The following is a 20,595-nucleotide window of genomic DNA, read 5'->3' as shown; positions in this document are numbered from 1 at the left end:
TATATCGACTGTAGAAATGAAAAAGGACGTAACTCACACAAATCAAATTTGACAGGAGGCACAAAAATGTTTTTGTGTTAGTTTTTGGTCAAGCTTAAAATACAAAATAGATATAACCTTAAAGTCCATGATAATTAATAATTTGGTTTTTATATGCCGATCTGATATTAATTATTGAGTTAATTAAAGAAAACCCGACAAAAATGGTGGTTAGGTCGTTTTTCCCACTTCACTTCCTTCTTTTTTTAAATCTCCTAGCTAAATTTAGCTAAGAAATCGGCATTTGCAGCTTACATCTTTTGGACACAACGTGTATTTAGTCGTGTACAACGTTATCATCCAATAAAACATATTTTGAAAAAAAATGAGAATTACGTCCTTTTTCCTTTTTTTTGTCGATGTATATATTATTTTAAACAATACAACAGGCTATGAAGCTCAACAACAGTAGTGTAGTGAAACAGTAGTGTAATTAGTAATATAAGTAAAACAATTTGAAAAACACCCATGCTTTGATGAAAATACATAAAAATATTGTGACTTCACGGGGAATTGAAGCCAGAGCTCCGGGTGAAAGGCCAGTGTTCTACGAACTGAACTACGAGGGCTACATGATCACGATGCGATAGCATTATTTTTTGTATTATAATAGTATTGATGACACCAAAGTCATAATATACCTATGTTGCTATCAATGGGAGAGCAATATTTATCGACGAAAAGATATCTACATTTTATGTAGTTCATGCTACCATTTAAAAATTAGTAAAATATCTACTGTTTAAATTCAGGAAATTATACATGGTAAGCAGATAAAAAGGCGAACAAGAGTACGTGATGTGATAGAAGTCGCCAAGCCAATATCAATGAGCCGAACATGTACCTCGGCGATTGGAATATCATATTGTAAAACACAAGCCGCCTGATGACCACAAAATCATCTTAAAATCATCTATAGTGATGAACTAATCAGGTTCGGTGAAATTCGGTATATTCAAAATAATAGAAACCGATAAGAATTTAAGAGCTAAAAGAGAGCGTTTCCTGGTTCCAGTAGTGAATCCACTCCGATTGATGATGATAATATAAAATAAGGCATACCTAATATGATTTTTTGCCTCTTCTACACAATATTATTGTCCCAAAAATTAAATTAAATATACTGGTTTGTCTAAAATATTTTGGATTGTATCATATTAAATATAATAATAATATATATTATGTACCTATAATCAATTCTTTTAAATACTGTCTTACAAGGATGGAATTTAAAAAAAAAATGGTATCACAAAATAAGTGACAATCTACTGTGTAGTATAAATCAACCTTTAATGATGTGTTTGTCGATAAAAACAGTAGTAAGTAGTTTTGTAACAAACCAGTGCCGGTTGGCCCATCTTCAATCCGAGCGCTGTCTTTGACTTGCAATGACTAACACTGCCCTTTGACTCGTCCGCTAGACTCTGCTATGATGGCGATTGTGGTATTAATTTCACTTTCACCCAAGTATCTTTTTCTAATGCGGACATGTTATGTAAGATACCGGTTGGTGAAAACAGTTTACAGATGATACTGAATTAAATATACACACACACATGTAAACGTACATTTACACGCGCATTTACCATATACGTCACAATGCTTTCTTCCTCACCTTTCGATCTGCTACGGTGACCAGATGATCAAAATTAATTTCGTAAGAATTATTTAAATTTACTAAAATGTCAACTCTAATTAATCACTAGATTATAATAATATAAGTAATAGTCATGTATTACCATCACCACCGTGATATTTTGCTTTGTTGTTTTTTTTATTTATTATTAATAATAATGGCACTATAGCTTGGTGAGGGCCACAGCTGCTTCGGGCATTACTCTCCAGTCTCCACCACTTTCTTTCATTTTCCCAGAAACGTCAGTTGGACGCACGGAGAATCTGGTGAGTGCATGGTCGTTCCTCCGGCCCTGTCCACTTTAATCGTGTCGTCCACCTTTTAACGTATCGTTTATCTTTTTTATATGTCCCACCTGGTAATTTTTTTGTAATTAAAATATTTTTTTATTAAAATTTCTATATTTCTATGAATATGTTTAATATTTAGAATATCCGATAATCATAAAATGATAAAAACCGGTATTGGAGTAAACTAAGTATTTGCGATAGGAAACTATTTGATTTCAATAATTTATGTACTTACGTACAGTTATATTAATAATTGTTGCAATCAATTTAAATACAATCAATAATTTCCATTATTTTAATTTTAAAATGATTTCAGTGCTTAAGCAATATTACGTTTAATATACCGCCTTTCGTTTTATCAACAATAATTGTTACGGATATTTCTAGTATATAATAATAAAATGAATTGGCGTTCAAACTATACCGCGTACCGTTAAGTCGAGTAGAATATAGCAGATTTTTCCAGGAGAATTAAATTATTTTACTATATATTTTATTTACGGTTACATGTAAGTTGTACGTATGCAGTTCATCGTGGGACACTTATTCGTGCACCGCAGTACGTGAAACATGAGTTCGTATAACATTTGTACGTATATTACAAAATTTGATTAAATGTTACATGAACTCATGTTTCACGTACTGCGGCGCACGAATAAGTGTCATGCGGTGAACTGTTTACATACAAATTTCCGGATACGATTATGTACACAGTGGTTTTGAACATTTTATAATTTTAAAAGTAAATAAAGGCATATTATAATGTAATAGAATATACTGAAAACAATGAATAAAAATAACTCGAAAAGAAAACAATCGCTGGATAAATCTAGTGATATATTGATACGCAAGTGGTACAAAACGTTCAATGGTTAGCCCGATAGGTCACTGGGTCAGAGTTGCAAAAGTAACTGGCAACATAATGCACATTCCCGACAGGAATGGAATCAGTTTGTGGTGGTCTTTATCTAGCAGTAATTTAATAAATTGTTAGCCGGAAGACTAACTTATTTTACACGTGGTTTTCATCATAATTCTTGGATTTCTATAATATATATATATATATATATATTGAGACTGTTTCATGTTATGTATTTTAATTTAAGAATCTTACATTCCAAAATCTTTTTTATAAATCTTAAATAAATAAAAATATTTTTATAAAATAAAAATTGTATGCGATGGTTACCCTGGTTATTGGGTTTGTCATGTTTATAGTATACATTTAATCAGCGAAAAAAACATGCATATTGTTATTTATAATATTGTGTTGCAAAATATTTTACAATTTTATAACTAACGGTCAAGAAATATATTGTAAATTCGAAAATGGTTACGCAAATTTGATGTCCGTTTCATCTAGTATATTTTTTATATATATTCATAAATATCTCTGAAATCTTGCATAATTTAGATTGTTCTTATTTCATTATATATTGTTACTAATAAATAATTATTCACTTTAAAAAAATGTTATTTATTATTATCTCATAAAATTCACCAAGATTATTACGGTTATATAATGATTTGTTTACGAAATAACAATGATTCTGAACCAGGAAAATTTATTGTACGTAAATTTAAAAATATGAGTTCGCATGAAAGAATTAAAATATACCTTCTCTAGATTCTATACGGAGTCTAAATTTATGAAAGTAAAGCTAAGAAAATACTAAACTTTACTTTAATGATTAAATTAATTACAATACATTAGAAATTGCATCACCGATATCTACCAAAAACGCATGCACTTTAACATAGATTTACTTCAGTATCATGGAGGGTCATATGCTTTGTTGTAAGTTGTAAGCATAAATAGTGACTTGCTGTTTTTTATAAACTAACATTTTTTTCAGAATGCATGAGTTACATTTTACATTATTATGAACGAAATATATTAATAATTCATTAGCAACCCATTTAAAAATTCTAGGGTACCTATTCATCGTCCATTGTAGCATACTATCATTATCATCATCAGGTCGATCTACTGCTGTATGAAGGTCTCCCCTAGCCCTAGTTTTTTTCCTACCACGTACATCTACCGAACTTTATGAGTTCGTCTATTCAGCGGACTTTAAATAATCAAACATTCTTAAATCTTCTTATGTATTTTCATTATCGAATAGAAAATATAACAATTACATCATATTAAGGTAAAATGCAGTGCTATAGGTACTGCAGATCGACTACGTACGATAGAGCATGCAGTTTAGAAAAAAAATTAAAAAATACATTTTAATTAATCAATACTTACGTAAATATCTAAAAATATTAAAATGAAAAATATATTTTAAATATACTTAATTTCATTTTTTTTCTTTGAACTAAATCTGAACTGTAAAACCTGCGTTTCTTGAACAACCATTTTTTATTAGTATGTATATTATTTATTTATAGTTGAATAATTTGAAGATTTTTTAATAATTCGTATTTTTATTGTATTTTATAGTTAATTTACAAAAACCTGGATTATGTCAAATAAAGCTTCGTAATCGTTCTTCGCAAGTATGGCCATAATAAAAAATAATCGAATATGCTGTATCAAATATTTCTAATGAGTCTAGTTCTGCATATATATGACAAATTGTTTTCTCTTTTAATTAGAAGTCTTGTGATAAATTTACCAGATTTCCATTTACAGATCAAAATAATCAATTAAAATAGGCGTTAAAAAGTATATTTAAACTCATAAATCTTAAACTAACTTAACGCAACTATCACTTTGATTGTCATTGATTTTACATAATAGTGTTGGGATAGTAAGTTTTTAAAACTATTTTATGACTTTTGCTAGTTGTAAAATTAAAATTAGGATATTTTTATGAAGAAAACATTCACGTTGTACTTTTTCATTAAATCGACGAAAATTTAAGAAATAAAAAATAAAAAATAAATAAAGAGACTTTTTAAAACGATATGTTATCAGGGACTAAGAAATCTGAAAGTTGAAAGATTCTATCGTAAACTAAGATATGTTTCTGCTCGTTGAATTGATTTATATGATTATAATTTCACAATGTACAACAAATATAAACAAATCGTGAATATGTCATCGTCATAAATGAGGGCATTTTATTTAATCGCCGTATACGAGTTGACAAAATATTATGCACCTACTTAATTATAGTAATGGAATTTCTATTTCATTTTTAATTGATCAAATATGTATATGTATCATATATATATATATATAAATATTTAATTGGTCACTCGACGTGTGTGGTGTTCGATGTGTAGGTAGAAGATGATGATAATGACGAAGTCTACGATGTAGTGGGGTGAAATTTATTAGCAGCGTATCAGTACAATAGTATATTATACATGATAGTTACTAGCTAAGTACTCTGATTCGAGTGACATTGAGATAAATTATTCTTCGTTATTTATACAATAAAAGTTAGTACATTAACATTAAATTCTGTTACATAATCATATTAAACTAAATATAGAATCAGCGTTTTAAATTGAGTAGCAAAAAGAAATATTATTTGTTAATACAGTTGTAAGAAAATACTATGAGAAATGTTTATTCAGCTCATACACCGTAATGGTATAGTGCTGTGATATGATGTAATAATACACCGTCTCTGATTTCGCCTAATCGACTTGCTGTCTAGCTGAGTTGTTTACTGGATCGCTGGGAATACATTGCTGCAAAGTAATTTGATATTTTTATAAACAATAGATATCTGATCGCTTATTATTCTGCAGCTACATACATTTAGAAAACGCAGCGTGGTATGGAAAGATGTATGTTGGGCACAACGTGGAAAGATCACAAAATAATTCAATAAACAGCCAAGCATACGCAATGTGATAGAGGTCGCTAAACAGATGAATTGGCAATAGGAAAAACATGTGGCTTGACGAGTGGACAATCGTTGTATAAATTCCGTCATATAGTGGTACCCAAACGATCACCGGTATACCCTAAAACCCGTCAGATAAACGAACAGATAGATGTACGTATCAGCGAAGAGCTGGGGACCGAGAAGAGTAGAGAGAGCTAGGGGAGGTATTCATATAGCAGTGGATCGAGTCCGGCTGATGGTGATAATAATTAATTTTCAATAAACTAAAAATACATTACATTATTTGCACACGTTGGTTGTGGGTTTAAAATGTAGCTTAATGTTTTTGAATGACTGTTAGGTACAGAGCAATAATTATTATAGTGAATTATTATTCCTGACTACCAGTCCTTGTAAAGCAGTATGTTAATAAAACCACCACTGTTATGAACAAGATATACTCTGTTCAGTATTTTTAATAGTAATTATTTACCTTTTCCCTTAGGATGTAGCATATAACTTTCAGTTTTCGACATAATATCCATCGATTGAAAAAATGCAGTTGCATTATTTATTATCATTATCAACTGTGGCAAAATACTAACCTCGACGGAAATATAAATATCTAACAAAAAAAAATTGCCCCCAGAAAGAATTAATGTATAACTAATATTTAGATGTGATTTGATTGTTTGATAAATTGGCATAAACTTGACGTTATTAGCTATATTGAATGTAAGATCATTAAATTATTGCTCACCGCATACTCTTAATAGCAATATATATTTTTCAATACAACTTCCGTACAAAAAATAACCGATCTACCAAAATGAATTAGCTTGTTTTTTTAACACTGAAATTCTTTTATAATATTTTTTGCCAGAAGTAAGTATCGGTTTCCGCAGTTGTCCGTTTTTGGTTTTGGAAAAAAATATCCGATTCAATATGCAGAAAATAATAAATTCAATAAATCATTTGCCTGAGCTCTGGTATGCTCATTCGTCTGAAAAATAATAAAAAGAAATACACATTACAGTATTTCCGACAAGTGTTATTATTTACGGTTGGTCACCCACGATCAAAAATTATATAAGAATCTTTTTACATATTACTTTATAAGTAAAAGTGATGGTTAGTTGATAACAAAAAAAGAACACTTGTTTTAACTGATTCTTTACGAGATGTTTTGATTGATTTGTTACACTATGGATTTAGAAGATTCAACTATACAGTTAAACATTTTAGTTAGATGGAATTTATATAAGTCTTATAAAAACAAACAATAAAATGTGTAAGTAATATTTTTTCTTGTATTTTTTCCACAATTGAATTATAATTTTGAATGCAAAACCGGTTCTATCGGATACTTTCAATAATAATTGAGAAAATACATTTAAGCAATATAATATTTTTACGCTTCTGTTGATGTACACAAATCAGTTGCGAGGGGTGGAGGTAGGCTGTTAAGATTTGACATAATTAATGTACACTAAATTAATTTTGTCAGTCATACTTATTTGTTTTCATACATAACTTGAAAACACCTCAGATCCTATTAGAAAAAATCACATTAGAAAAAATAGGATGCCCGACAGGATTTGAGCCCGTATATCCACTGGTATCGGCCAATACTCGTTAACCAATTAAGCTACAGGCCTCATACTTTATAACGATAATTAAAACTAGTAGGTTCTACATGAAATGCTTATCAAATTGCGTTATTATAGAGAAGGTTACATTCTCAAATCTTGTGAATTATTCGTTATGTATCTATAGTCTATGGTTTAATATTTGTTTTCATTGAATTAAGAATACAATTTGCAGATGGTTCTGGTTGATTTTGAAAAATCAACTAAACCCTGTCTAAACCAAACTATAATAGTTTAGGTATGCTATGAGCGATCCGACAGAAAGAGTGCACACTTTTTTAGTAATATCTATTTATTTTCGTTTATTAAAATTAAATTATATTATTAAAATTAAAAATACTTTTATAATATTATATTGGTTAGTTTTTTTAAATTCATTTTGCCTGAATCAAGACATAATAGATAAAAAATATTCTTCAATCTATAAAATATCTAAAATTATGTATGATGCAATGGTATAATTTTAAATATTTTATAATAGAGACGACTATTTTTGACTATTATCTATTATTGGTTTACACACAGTTTAATTTAATTCTCAAAAACCAACCAACACTATTTGAAATTTGTAAACTTACATCAATGAAAGCAAATAAGCATGACTCTCAAAATTCAGTGTGCACTATTTGTGTCGGATCTTATTAGCCTACCTCCACTCTTCGAGTAATCGTTTTATTTTACATTTATGAGGGAACGACTGACAAGACGTAATCACGAAGACGTGCTTCATGGATGAGAAATGAACTCTTCATCCCACCCTACAAAATGGTCCGTTTATATTAGGACACTTCTATCGTGATATTTATGTTTTGTGTCCGACGTTAAATTTCACAGACTGTTTACACCTACGTGGTGTCTGACATAAATTCACGCATACTCCTTTCACGAAAACCGTCTGTACATATCTCTCAAAAGTAGCAATTGCGATAAATATATGCGATATTTATATTATGCCAATATTACTTATTTCCATACTTATGTCGTATATTTTCCACACGTAGTGTCACTACTTACTATAGGTTCAAAAACGTAGCGAGTGCTATTATTCTTAGTCTTTTATCAAAAACGAGAGAGAAAACCTATATGGGTGCGAGAATCGACTTGGCGACGAAAAAACAAGGTGCTTTTTATTTAATGACATAATTGAGAGCAGAAGATCCAATTTAATTTGCCTTAAACCACTCTGTCTTCATTCAACCTATATTTTTTTTACAAAAAATTATCATTATAAACACTTCTGTCAAACAAGCAAAGCAAACAATGTGTCAGAGACTTGATATTATAAAAGTAGACGGTGGCTCAACTTTTGCGATTTATGTTTGCACGTTTAAACTTATCGCAGTCTCGGTGTTTACATTTGAGCCATATAAGTAGTGATACAAATGTTAGGTAAGGGCAGGACACATACGACACAAGTTGTAGATACTAGTGTAACTAGAGTTTACACTAGTTGAATATTGTGTCAGATATAAATATCACGATATAAGTATCCAGATATAAACGTACCATAATATTCCATGCCCACGTGGTGCAACTGCACAGATTCTCTAAATAGACTTATTTTTTATAAAAATTATTTAAAATATTACCAAATAATGACAGTGTTGGTAATATATTCCGGACACATTACGTTTAATTACCTACTTCTCCCATTTGGCCATGAATATGTTACATTATTACGTACGCTACAAAGGCGTGTCCAACTGTCGATCTAATAATACTTAGCATTTCAATGCAGTACAATTAAATCTATTCTGAATTCAACACAATCCAAGAATTTATTGCCGAATCGGTTGATTAACATAATACTTTGTAATAATAAAATAATAGCTCACGTATTTTTGCCACACAAAACTGTGAAAAAATGTTGAGTGTCTAAAAAGTGTAGTGGCCTTTATTGGCGTTAAGGCGCTAAACAGACTGAGACGCTCAATAAAGTATTGCATAATTTTTAATTGTCTTTTCCTCGACATCTGGTTTATATGGAAAATGATTTTTGTCTGAGTAAAGAGTTCATTTATTTCTGTATTTTTTTGTCAATCAATTTATTGCCTTATTTAATAATAAGTCAAAATATTGTACATTGACCAGAAGTGTTTCACAATATTATATCAAAACGACGTCAGTGTGCTGCCCCTGAATAATTTGTATTTTATTCACTTTCGAGTTAACTAAAATTGCTATCCATTTAAATGCTTTAGAATGTATAAATGGTACCTGAGGTCTGAAGCTTTGTCGTGCTATCATTTTTTTCCATAATAACATATCCTTGTATCTTCAAATACTTACAGTTTACTGTATAGGTACTTATTTAGTTTGTAAAATATGTACTTAGTAATTTTCACCATGATGACCGAGCAGTTACGCTTCGGATTATAATGTCGTGAGTCAGGTCTAGTAAATTTACATGTTCTTAGACCTAAAGTATCCACCTAATAGGTTGAGCAATAATTAGCTAATATCTATTTCTCGTAAAAATAAATATCTGATTATACAACCACATGTGAAGACACAAACGGTATTATTAGAATCGATAGAATTAAAAATACTTCAGCATTCAAACACATCTCTTTTTGGTCTGAATATAACGATTTAATCTAAATATGGTAATTATTAAAATATTTACCACCACGTCAACTTACAGTTTAGTCTTTCTATAGGGAACATTCTAAAAAATAATAATTAATATTCTAGAATAAACGTGTGCCGTGCAGCTGCTTTTCTATTATCTATATCATGTGCATATCCTCCTGGTAAAGAAGTACCACCATTCGGTGCTTCCCGTACTTCAAGAAGTATCCAGGAAAGGAGGTGACATTATTATATATATATTATAATTGAATCGATAAGTCTATTTTAAAGATATAGGAAAACTACGTACATGAAAGTCTCAAAAACATGGAATAGGATGAAGATATTTTCTTTAGCTGACACATTCAAATTATGAGAAATATATAATTATATAATATATCCATTTCTATGCGACACTTATTACTTATTATTAGGTCACCCTGGAATGCGGCTGATCTTTGATGAAACTTACAGTGAGTTCACATAGAATTTTAAATACAAATTTATTAAGAGTTTTTCATAATTTTTTTATGCTCCTAGTAGCTTTTGATATTTGGAATACACGATGTCGTGAATTACGTGAATTGTGAGTCAGAGATAATTATTAATATAAAAATAGATTTTATAAATATATATATTTAAAACATTTCATATAAGTGCAGATCGGTAACTAACATTTTGTCATCTCAGATTAGGGACAGATGGCACATACTCTATTTAGCTATACAGAAAATTAATTCTATCGACTGAGGGTACTTGATAAATATTTAATTTATATTCCAGCTAGCAATATCATGATTCTATAATTCCATATAAATTTGTTTTAGCTGCTCGCCAACTTCGGCTCCTGGATATATCCACCTGACAATGTGACAGCAAACTGAAGAGTAAGAAAATTCTGCGTTCTTCACACTGAAGAGTCTTTTCAGGTCCAAGCTCATTTTAAACTCAAAATAAATTCCAAGTATAGAGTATGATTGGAAAATCAATAGTTATGCATGGGCATCAAACCTAGACGATATCGGAGAAATAAGGCTATCCAATTATTATTCAAAAATAATTTTCTCCGAAGAATATTTGTATGGATTAAAAATAAAACGAAGGTGGTGAATCCGTACAAATGCTGAGCTTCTCAAACAATTTTATCCCAATATAGTAAGTGTCTTGAGGGTGCTAAGACAAGTGGGTTAGTTACGTTGTTAGATATAATATAGCTCTCAATAAGGTTTATAAAGAAACTTCAATAGGCAGTCGTGCCCTTTGCTACCACGAGAGAAGATGGGTGGACTGTCTTACGAGGAATGCAGATAAGTTGAGTATCACTAACTGAAGAGAGAAACCTTCTTATAAATATTCCTGAAGGATGATTGTAAATACCACGAATACTGAAAGGTCTATACTCTATAGTAGTCTAGACGGGATGAAAGTCACTACTTTTTCGACCAAATGTAGTAATAAAATTATATGATTTATGAAGATTAACAGAATTAATATCACTTTTCTATAAATAATTAGTAAATTTTTCGTATTAATAGTAAAAAAAAAAAATTAAACCACTAGCGGTTGTACACATACCACAGGTAGATAAACAAAGTGTCCGAAGTTGCACAAATATGAAAGTGGGGTCACGTAAATCGATTTTAATCTAGTACAATACTATGATCAATTATCGCTTAATTCTTATTTGTATCATAATATCCCCTAACAGAGATCAGTCACCATCTAGGTGATCTTTCTATATTATCTGCTACTAGGAATAGTTCAGTAGAACTTACTGTACTTGCGTCACGGAGTTTTTTAACCCTAAAAATGCAGCGTCGTCCTTGCTACATTGACCACTGATATTTCCTTGAATGGCAATGCAGGGAATGCTTTACTTTTGTCCTCTTATGATGTGGCCTAGGTATTAGTTGTTTCATAGTTTTTATACTACCATTCATTTGAGGATATCAATATTTGTCACCCGGTCAGTCTAATGCATTTTCAGAATGCGTCTATATGTACATTTTGAAAGTTTCAACATCTCCTGGTTTAGTGTCAATACCTTTCAATATAAAAATATTGAGAGAACATAACAACAAACCATACGCAGTCTCGGATCAAGGTTACAGGCTCAATTACATAGGAGATGTATAATTTCGAGAAATGTACTTTTCGTTATCTCTATTTTTGTTATTAATTTAATAATGTATATATTATTAAAATCCTAAGATATAAAAATCAACCACTGTATATTGGTGCCTATTTCATACTTGTAGTGTAATATACTGTTTGTATAACATAAATGTTTCAAATAGCAGATATAATTACATACAATAACAATAATAAAAGATATACAATCTATTAAATTATAAATAAGTATACGACATGCAATAAGTTCTTTTTCATACCAATTTGTTCAGTTTACACGGCGATCAATTTGTTCATAGTTATTGGTTTAACCGCAATAATTGTGGCCGATAGATTTTTTCGCGGATGTCAAAAACAAAACAAAAATTCCACTGCAAGCTATGATACTTATTGTTGAACCAGTTTCTGCTAATAGGCGATACGTCAAAAGTAAAACACTACTTCTACAATCTATTTCGTTTAGTAGATAGGAACCAAATTACTTTTAGTGATATAAAAATCGCATAGAACGTGCTGAATGAAATAATAGTGTTTTTTTTGCATTCATTCTATATCGGAAACAAGTTTCGTAATAGGTGATTTTTTGTTGATTTAGCAAATGAATAATGAATACTGTCTCAAAATAGTTTCAGTAATACTAGTTTATCACAGCATTTAAACGGGTTGCGAAATCCATAGCAAATCTTTATTATTTAAATAAATTGTAAAAAAACTTTAATTTAAAATTATTGTTTTATCATTTTATCAGTATGTTTTACATGTATGTATACGTGATGTATCATGTGAAGTAACGTACTCGGGGGGGGGGGGGGGGTAGATGAATCATGCACTACTTAAGGGTGGAATATTATTAAGGGCCACACATAAAAATAATGATGCAAATATTACAACTTTTAGAATTAAAAGGTAGGTACATAAATAGGTCCATTTAAGACAGACGAGATGAAATATTAAAATATGATACACAAAATGGAAATATTTGAGGGCGGTATTTTTTTGACGTTTAAATCTTTTTGATTTTAATCACAATAAGAGATCACCATTTATATCAATTGTCAATAGTGATATATTATATTTTATTTTCCTCTGAAAGCTCCATAAAATTATACGATTTAAATTTTATATTATAAATCTACATACCTAAGTATTTCATCCTTTATTAAGTGACGTAAAGGAAACATACGTATAAACAAATAGATGTTATTCAAAATAATTGAAAAAAAATACATTTTTTTTCATTGGCTATTATAATCTAATGCAGATTGAAAGGCATGGCCGTCTCAAGAAGAGGTTTTCTAGTCGTTTTTTACGAGAAATGAGCGTTAACCACGCCTTGTTTAACGTATTACATCTATGTTTTAGGCCCATACACACAAAATACAAATAGAAAATCAATATGCGTATTTGCCAGACCCAGCATTCAAACCTGGGACCCACGACATTATAGACCAACGCTTAAGCAGCTCGGGCATCGTGGGGCCGTCGGCATAACAATCAGCTTTAAAAAATCAACGAAAATTCCGTGATATATACTGCTTGAGTGAACAGAGGTATTGAGCATACATATGGATGAACTATTAAGTTGTCGAATAAAACAAATATTTGTGTCGCCGAGTTTCAAAACCCAGTATAACACTTTTTTGAAATAATTAAGATATATATCGTTGGATTTGTTATTAAAATCTCTACATGAAAATTTTATCGCCTCTTTCAAAATCCGCTACGATTAACTGTCATTTATGAAACAAAATCAATGTGTCTATCAAATTCCGCTATAACACTACTGAAACATTCAAAACCTTTTTACTTCAAAAAGTGTTTGTTAATTTTCTCAACATAATGAATCTTTGAATAATTTTATGATGTTGCCTGTTAATTATAAAATTATTTAAAAACCCCCTTATATAGTAAATGTAAGCACACCTTAGAAATTATTAGAAAATTATAATTTTTATTCCACTTATGAGCATCACATTATTAATAAACACAATATTGTTTTGTATTAATAATTAATTATTGTTATAGGTACATATATAACGAGCGTGATCATACTTCCTAAATACAATAATTATATGGAATTAAAAGTAAATAACCTTTAAATAATGTTGATACAAATAATATACCTACTTACTGAATTTAATAATTTATTTGTATGTAGATAGGTTGTGGATTGTTAGTAGTAGTGTATCTTGGGTTTGAATCCCGATATTAAAAAAATCAAACGTTATTTTTAAACGTGTGTTTGGACTAAGATCATGAAAAAGTGGCTAATATCAATTTCTCGTAAAAAATCTATGAATAAATCTCTTAGCGAGGTGTTCAAAATTCAGATCGGATTATAGAGTAAATGATATCGTCACCTCAATACTACAACTAGATAACTCTGATTTGGTCATTGTTGGGAAAATTAAATTTAAACTTTACTTGATTAACATACCTAAATCTAGAATTATTATTTAAAATAAAAATATAAAATTGTGCTTTACTAATTGAGAATAATTAAGTAATGTTCAATTGTATGAAAAAAAATTGTAGATATATCATTTTATTTATTTAATGCATGTATGGTTTTCAAATACAAAATTAATACAGTTCTCATTAACTTCTGACTTGCGTAGTTTTATCATTTTGTAGAGAGAAGCATAATATTCAATAGCTATTTCAAAAACATCGAAAATCAAGCTACCTAGTTGTAGTATTGGTGACGATATAATATTATTGTTTACTATAACTATATAAATATGATTATGTGTATCGATGCATTAAAATAGCTACCAATAATGTGTATAAAATTAATGCCAAGCTTGTAATATTATTTATTTGTATAGTTTTGTAATGTTGGTAGCTAAAAAATATATATATATATGATGAAATTTATTACGATATTTAAGTTAAGACCGTTATATAATTTGTGATTCAAATACAAATTATAATTTATTTATTTACATATTATAGTGAACTTTACAAATTATAAATTTTAAACGTTCAAAATAATATTATGACATTTACTTAAAAACCAAAAATTGTATTAAATTGGTATGAAAAATAGATGCAGTATAAGAAAAACAGTAGGTATACCAAATACCAAAGAGTAAACATAAAAATTGTAAAGTAAATACCTACATTGAAGTACACCGAATGTACTAAGTATACCATATTTTAAGAATTTATAAAACATCGCCCACCTATACTCATCCTCATAGATGTTATATCAACATCCTTTGGTTGAACAGAGTTATTGTTCTTCCAACTGGCTTTACCGAAGGCAGGTTAGTTATGTAATTTGAGAGAACAAACAACTGATGCTCCCGATTTCTAAGATAGTTCTCGGAAACACAATATGTCAATACGACTAATAATGACAGAGATCTCATATACACCGTGTATAAGATGAAAAAAATACGTGGCTAAATATCATAGTATAATATATAAATAGCTATCAATCATTCGATAATTCAGACTTATTAAAGAGTACATTTTCATAATTGATATACTAGTAAACTTTTTTGAGAATATACTTTGTGAAAACTGTGTGAAAACTTTGTGTAAGCTTTGATAATGTTTCTTACTTTTTTTTCAAAAAATCACAAAAAATATTAATTGTTTCTTTTTTAAATCAGGACGGCTAAGAATTTGATGTTTAGATACTCGTATATCTGTAAAAGGTAACGAAATAAAACCGTAAGTTTTAATAACAACATTTTACTGACCTTTTTCTTCTAATGTTTCTGACACGGGCAAACTCTTCGAATCGGCTGGAATTGGATTACAAGACACGAAAATTCCAAACCCAATCACCACAAATGTCAACATAAAACTGTGGCTAATACCAAACATTTTCACTGTGTTATACACTGAAAATTTCACTGAATTTTACTATGTACACCACGAGTGTATTATCTTGAAAAACCCATGAAAAGCTTCAATGATATTATAAACTAATCCACTGTTTTCTCAGATGTTGAATAATAATAATATAGTATATTTTTGTATAGACACTTTTTAAGGTTAGGTATGTAAGTGGTTTGCGATTTAAATTTCGCGTCGATTTGAATCCAAGCCGACAATTGCAGTGACGCAGTCCCACGTCGATCGCCTTTCACGTCTGAGCGTGCACTGAACACCGCCGATTACTTTCTACCTGTTTTATATTACCATTGTAAAGAACGAGTGTTTTTTAGACCGTCGTATCAGGTGATAGCAAAGTCGATGCATTTTTGGTGGATTTCAATGAAATGCACTAATTTTCAGATGACACATTATATGTTTATTTCGAGATATAGCACGATCGTACATGAATTATCTTTAATATAAATAATACAACACCTACATTATATATTTTTTTCTACATTATTCAAAATACGTAAAGAAATAATTAGCATACAATATAATATTATCAAATTATAATAGTTTTATTTCGTTCTTTGGCTATACAATTCGTCCTTACTCTTGGTTACCTCCCGAAGAGGTCTCTCATTTGTATTTATTGTTCTAGAGATATGAATGTTAGCCATGTTCTTAACCTATTACTTTCATTCTCTGCCGGGTCTATTCTATACACAAGGCGACTATCGACCGCTAAAGTGATAGTATTTATCACATATTTGTATTAAGGTATTATAATTGTTACAATAAGTTAGCCGTCTAAACAGTCAAAACTGTCTATCTCGCTCTAAATTTTATCACAGCCAAGAGAGGTTCTGTTAACTTAGTGCAACAATTATAACCAACTTATTGTAATTATCTTCGAATTACTCTTGTTGTATAAATATTGTTAACATTCGTACATATTTATTTGTTTTCTCCTCATGTTATGTTGCAAACGTCTTGAATTAATAATTTGTTCACTATATGATCGTGTTTCATTCTCTTGTGGCTCGTAGATCACTAAACCATAACTTCTTCTCGATTAAAACTGTTAAACTCGTGACAGACTTATTAAGCACTAATAGCGAGGGCTTCAAGACTAGTCAATGCACTCCCGGAGATATCGACATTTCCAGGGCTGTATATTTTTTTATGCCATTTCCATTATCAAACGTCTGCGATGAATTCGGCTATTTTTACACGTCTGTCACTAGGTACTCTAAATAGAGTTGAGGTGCTGAGCTCCAACCAGTCTCTAAAATTCTTGAACCAGGACATCTTCTTCCTGGGCCTTGCTTACCGTATATTATCTTCCCTTGAATAATGTAAATATTTATATCTCTCGGGATGCCACCTTATGTGGAAAAAATATGCCTATTTTCTAGTTTTTATTTCTGTGAATATTATATTTGGACTTTCTTTTCCTCGACATCGTCTTGACATTCGTAGCATTGTCTTGTCAGCTGATACGGAGCATGCACCTGTATACCCGCATTTTGAAAGGTCTATGAGCATTGTCTTCATGAGTGTCCACTGTCCATGCCTTCACACCATATAATTGGACTGAAAAGTCAGCATCTTATCACTATAATTCTTAAATTTATTGTATTGTTTGACATTTTTTTTCTGATGCTATTCTTTGCTTTATATTTTTATAATAAACAATTTATTTTAATTATAATATAGCGTTGTGAACAAATTAAGTTAATAATTTATTGTGTGCATTGACGTCCAATGGGAGTAGGTAGGTCATTCATTGCATAGGGGCGGCACATTATAAAGGGCGACGAATGAAGGAACGAATACAAATATTGAAACTTTTAAGAACAATGACGGTTATTTATAAAGCAGACGCTACGGTCACTTCATTAGAAAGTACCTTAGTTTAAAAAATAGTCAAAGCATAAAAAATCCTAACAACATTTTACTATTGTATTTTCATATATGTTGTTATGGTGGTTTATCGCACAGGCAGAATATTCATAAGGGTTACACCAAACAAATTTGCAGACAATTTGAAACTAAAAATACAGCTTGTAACGAATCTATTCTATACACAAGACTGCTTTCGGCCGCTATCTAGGGTAGGGAAGTATCCAAGTATTAGCACTTATTGTAACAATTACAATAAGGTAGTTGTAATTGTTACAATAAGTGCTATGTTTTAACAACACCTCTCTTGGCTGTGATAAATTTTAGAGTGAGATAGACAGTTTTGACAGTTCAGACGGTTAACTCATTGTAATTGTTACAATAAGTGCTAATATTCCGTTACTTTCCTACCCTAGTTAGCTGCTGTAAAGGCCGAAAGCAGTCTTGTGTAGTATAGAATATATGCGTAACACTTTGCCTAGGGTTATCTCTAATTAGGTACCTACATATATACCTATAATATGTTGTTGTTTTAAATAAATACATAAAATATATTATTACACTTCCTTATAAATAAAAATTATGCAAGTGTTGTCAGTTTTTTTGGATCAATTAAAATTTCCGAATTGTATGTATGTAGGTAGGTACTTTTTAATACTCAATAAACTGTTCATACATCAATAATTTTGAGTGATTATTTAAAAATAGAACATTGTTTTTTTATTTCATTTCATTGAGTTGAGTCAAGTCATTAATTGATACAATACTATCTATTATAATAATATACTTAGTTATATATGATTATTTATTAAATAGCGACACCATAAACCATGTCAACCGATTTCACTTTTTATTTTTCAAATATAAATCAAAGTAGACATGGCATTATTAAATTGATAATTTTACTATCATTTTCTTCGACACGATAAAAATGGTTTATTAATCTGTAAGTGATGCGTTCGCATGTTAACAGAAATTCGTATCAGCCACAGGTTGTCGTCAAATTGGAAAATGTGTCGTGTGATGTGAAAACTGTAACTCAGTTTTTGTTTGTCGGTATTTTCACAAATTTCATTTCAAGAACCAATATTATATTGCGTTAATGAAAACTCATTTTCAATAATAGGTTCTAAGTACAGAAAACAATTTTTCCTCGAGTGCTTTCTCGTATCGGTACTAAATCAAACGGTCTATAAGTATTGTCACCCCCTCCCCTTATTAACATTATATTAATAAACATACATTCTTTGCTTTTATAAAAATTAAGCTATGATATATTCTTCATCAAAATATGGTTTTATTCAGGATTATGATCATAAAGCCAAAGCTCGATATAAACTAATAAAAAAGCTAAACACATTTTTATTCGTTGTTTTTTTATTAATTACTTGTTCAAAAATCTCTTCGAGATAACTTATATGCTTAATAAACTAAATTAAAATAAACATAAAAAACTTAGTAAGTAAATGCAAGATATGCGCTTGATTCGCACTACAAACAAGATTTTTCATTTTTTTTTTCAATAATAAGAATTTCTTAATCTTGTTTATATTTAATGGGTATTGAATAAAATAATAATATTGTAATTATTCTAATAATATTATGTTTGTTATACGGATTATTTTACTTGACGTTTTTATATGGAGAGGGATTTTTTTGTAGATGACTTGGAATAATAGAGACAACTGGTTTTGTAACTAGTAATAAAGTAATATGGTCTTTTTAGGAGATTTTTATTAATATAACAGAAAGTTTAGGTGGCTGTTAAAACATTGAGAGTGAATATCTTTGATTAGACCATGCCGATGTGACCATGCCGAATAATTTACATCAAAGTCAATATTCTATTCTGACTATATTTTTAATTAATATATATATTTAAGGGAGAGAGGCATGCCAGCAGAGAAAAAATCAAAGTCAAAAAAATACTCAAAAATCTAAACGGTCAAAAATTGAAAACTTAATAAACTAAATTTTAATAATAAATATGACCATAATATATAATGTAATAATAAGATATGACCCTGTTCACCAAATTCACATTTTATTACATTTTTTTACAATTGTAAGTTTATCTTTGAATTAAAAAAAAATCTTTTTAATGTTTTCAGATACATATTTATTCTCTCTTCTTGGTCGTGCACTCATGGCTGAGGATCGTGACCACATTTAAATTTCGCCATCCTTTGAGCGACCAAGACTTTCCATCCTTCTCGATCTTCCGCTTTTCTCAGGGCAGAATGGATGGTGCCCCCAGTCAGCTCTTTCACTTGGTCGCTCCATCGCGCAGACGCTCTTCCTCTGCTTCGCTTTCCCTGGAGGCTACCCAAGACTACCAGTCTCTCCAGGTTGTCCGGTCCGCGCCTGACAATATGTCCAAAAAACTGCAGAATTCTTCTCAGACATATCGTCGAGAGCCGTTCCTTTATCTTCAGTCCCTGGATGATTGACAGGTTCGTCATGTGCTCCGTCCAAGAAATGCGAAGCATTCGGCGCCAACACCACATCTCAAAGGCATCAATTGCATTCCGTTCTTTTGCCTTCAGGGTCCACGACTCGACTCCGTATAGGAATATCGAGAACACTAATGTTTGCACAAGCATCATTTTTGTGGCAATCGAAATTCCCCGATCCTTCCATATAGTAGTAAGGCGTGTCATCGCACTTTTTGCAATTTGTGTGCGCCTTCTTATTTCCGCTTCGCATCCGCCCTTTCCACTGATGGTCGATCCAAGATATACAAACTC

The 20,595-nt window shown here is 30.3% G+C and overlaps 1 protein-coding gene across 1 annotated transcript in view; it reads right to left on the bottom strand.

The window, feature by feature from the left end:
• Positions 1–16,231, bottom strand: part of LOC147075686 (uncharacterized) — a 156,039-nt gene extending 139,808 nt beyond the window's left edge. Inside the window, exon 1 of the mRNA XM_085941787.1 lies at positions 15,816–16,231. The gene's annotated coding sequence lies outside the window, so the exon portion shown is untranslated. The remainder of the gene's footprint in view (positions 1–15,815) is intronic.
• Positions 16,232–20,595: the final 4,364 nt, after the last annotated feature.

This window comes from Rhyacophila brunnea, unplaced genomic scaffold, assembly GCF_057557595.1.
Source record: "Rhyacophila brunnea isolate RB1 unplaced genomic scaffold, BYU_Rbru_1.0 scaffold_14, whole genome shotgun sequence".
Classification (NCBI taxonomy): Eukaryota; Metazoa; Arthropoda; class Insecta; order Trichoptera; family Rhyacophilidae; genus Rhyacophila; species Rhyacophila brunnea.
Note: the sequence above shows the minus strand (reverse complement) of the source record. Positions and strands in the feature narration are given on the sequence as shown.